We start from the raw sequence: 3489 nt of genomic DNA on the forward strand, positions 1-3489 counted from the left end.
CCCCCCCCCATGACTTGGGTAGGCCAGAGGCGTGTGAATAAATAGTCTATCCAAAAAGATTCAGCTTGCTCTCACAAATTTAAAGTAAAAACTCCCCTTGATATCAATGGGACCTTGAAACAACCCTGTAGGAGTTCATAGACAAGATGGATTAATAGTCAATACTTTGCATTTCCCAACATCTTTTGCTAAATATGATTTTACGTTTGAAAGGATGCTTAGTTCAGATACTCCAGAAAATCGGGCCAAATCAAAACATGAAAATTACTTTCCATTTCTACAGGGAAAGAGAAATAAAGCCCATCAAAACTTTTCAAACAGAACTTTGTTCGTCTTAAAAATAGGCCTTTACAATTAATACATTTATCCAGAAAATCTAAAGTTTAGAAAACCCCAAACTTTTTGCAATGCTTGCATATTCTTCTTAGGAGTTATGTGCTTAAGGTATATCTGGAGGAGAGGGTCTGTGCTGGAATACTAATACACTGGTACATTGTGGGTGAGCCTACACATTCATTAATGTGCCTTAGATACTGCACATTTAGTTTAGTACATGCGAGTTACTGTGCAGTAGCACCAGCTCACAGTCATTTTGTGACACTTACTGCATATTAGCCTAATAATAACACTGCTCAGTAGCCTATTAGCATGGCTTTTAACCACCACTGCGCAGTGTTAGGCTTATGCACAGTAAGCATCTCATATAGGTGCATCCTGTATGTGCTAGAAGCTGTTGCCTCCTTGTTAAAGACACAGGGCCTGTTTTGCCTCTTGATCACACAGGGAAATGTTCATTGAAGCCAACAAGGAGTGCACTGAAACGAAAGGAGAATTTGACCGACAAAATTACAAGCTAATTACAAACCAAACTTTTCAGAGAGTGCTCTGAACTCTGATAAAGGCTACACCTTTGATCTCCTGTTTTAAATAGAATCGCCTCTCTAACTGCTTTAACATATTGGATTTGGTGACCTTTGTCAGATGTGAGAAGACCTCATTTAAGCTCCTTCTTTTCTAGCAATTGACCCAAATTGTAAAGAAAAATAAATAAATAAATAATAGCCTGGGTTAATTTGCTTCCCAAGCTTTATGGTTTAAGTGAAATTCAAATATACAACATGTTCAGCATGCTCTAAAATCCTATTGCTGACCAAGACTCCTCTTCTTTCCAAACTGACCCTAGCCCCTCATGATTTATTTCAGTTAATGCCCTGTACATGCTGGACATTTGGTAAAAGGAAAATTTCCAGAGCCATTCAGGACAAAATTAAGAGCTCCACATTTGATTGAGCCTAATTGACATACCAAAGAGACTGAAATACACCTGTGCAGCTTTATGTAGCTGAACTTCATGTTCATTTTGGAAAAGCACAAGGCTACATGGCAACATCTTAACACAGTTTTAATCTTGACAGGGAGCCTCTAGCACCTGTTACATTGAGTAGGCATGAAGGCAGCATTAGGTGGCTGCAAGAATGCTAGCAGCTGAATGGGTGTCAGGAAACAGGCAGCAGAAATGTGCTAATGAGAAACCCCTGGGTCCAATTAAAGCATTAGAGGGCATGTGACTGAAAGGTGGTGGAGGCCAGGGCTCTCTATAAGCCTGGCTTCTGAGCTAGAAATGGTATTTGGATACTGGAGAAAACGAAGCTTTTTAAAAGCTGCTATGATGCTGTTATTGTCTGTAATGGAGAAGGAGTCCCTGGGAGTAAGAAGGATCCTGGAAGGGACAGGTGCTTCTGGGCTGGTGCCAAGCAGTAGGTGAGGAACCTTAAACTAGTTGGAGAAGTGGGGAGAGTCTCAGGGAAAGGAAAACCCTAGGCTATATGCAAGAGAGGGAAGAGCCTTAAGAAAGGGTGACCTCTAAGGTCTTGTGAAGTATTGACTGGCAGTCTTGAGGCATGGGGGGTACCAGGGTGTGGGTGCTGTGTAGTGCCTCCTTCTGCAGAGTGTAGTAGCTCTACAGAACCACTTGAAGTATCCAGCAGAGGGTGCTCCGTCACACAGAAATTAGGGTAGCTGGGTGTCTGAGCCCAGGGGTGACACGAGACAACTCAACGTACATGGGGCCAGGGGCCTGGTGAGCTGAGAAAAGGCTGACAAGGAGTGGCCCAGAGGACTGCAAAAAGGGGAAAATGTGCTGAAGGGGGTGTCACTCCCTGGATAACTGTGTGGGCAGAAGTCCAGAGACCTGTACTGGCGGGGAGGCACACCCCTGAGGACAATGTGAGGGGTAAAGGACTATGAGAAGCCTAAAGAAACTACTCCAGTTTCTAAGGGCAGTCTCCAAAACTTATCCTGATATTGAAAACTGATTGTGGGGGGAAACAGAAGGTGACAGAGGCTAGAGTCCTGTAGGGCACAGCAGGTAGACCTAACTGCCAGAGGACAGCAGGCCCTGGGGTTGGGGCCCTGATCCTGCTACATAAGGCAGCCATTATCTGTCTGTTCCTAAGATTAGATGCACTGAAAATGACTTTCAGGTTAAATCAGATATAAAAGGCTTTGCATCCACACTGCTATTATGAACCAAGTTGCTGAAATACGTTGTAGCATATGAAAGTTCATGCTTCTCTGAACAAGTTCATCTATAAGGTGCCATCCTGCCCTACCTGCTGCCTGACTTCACAGTAACATGGTTAACTCCCTGTCTCTATGCTCATGGTGGGGTGATACACACATGAACTTGCCTGAACAGAACAGGGCCCCATGTTTCAACTTATGAAGGCAGTGGAACACTTTCCATCATTTTGCAGGGTTTTGGGATTAGGCTGTTTGCTGGGCAGGAAAGCAGGGTATCACAGAAAATCTATTCAACAAGAAATTCTGATGCTTGGATATTAACTTTTGTTAATATCAAAAATACCAACTTGGTATTTTCCTTGCCATAACATGGGGGAGAGACTAGCCCAGAATAGCCAGTAATCCAGTGGTTGAAGAACTCACCTGGGGCATGTGATGCCCAGATATAGGCCCTGGTCCAAATATGGGCTTGAGTGTGGAGTTCTGCGTTCCCTTCGTAGCTTGATGATTTGGACACTCACAAACTCAAAAATAGTTTTCTCTTCTTTCCCTTCCACTGCCACTCCTCCTTCCCTCTTTTCCCCCCCTGCAAAATGTCATCTTGTATACAAGAAACCCCCATGACAGCAATTTTATATTTCTACAAGAAGTTTTGATTTTTTTGATGACTTTTTCTGCTTGGGACATGGTTTGTTGAAATGTGGTGCCGGTCAGGAATTTATCTTGTGTCTAGATCGCCTGTGTTTCAGTATAATCAAGCTAATACATGGAATTTTGAACTTGATACGTTTATGTGAATGTGGGAAGCACAAATCTTTTCTTTCGGTTTCTTAAATACAAGTATAATGATGTGCCCCACTCTTTTTTCCTCTGTCTCTAGTACCTCACTGAATAGAGAAATTCTACAGATAGGTCAGAATCCCTTCTTGGGGGGCAGGGGAACAAAAAAAAAAAAAAGAGGGGGGG

This window comes from Gavialis gangeticus, unplaced genomic scaffold, assembly GCF_001723915.1.
Source record: "Gavialis gangeticus isolate Ggan-Ray unplaced genomic scaffold, GavGan_comp1, whole genome shotgun sequence".
Classification (NCBI taxonomy): domain Eukaryota; kingdom Metazoa; phylum Chordata; order Crocodylia; family Gavialidae; genus Gavialis; species Gavialis gangeticus.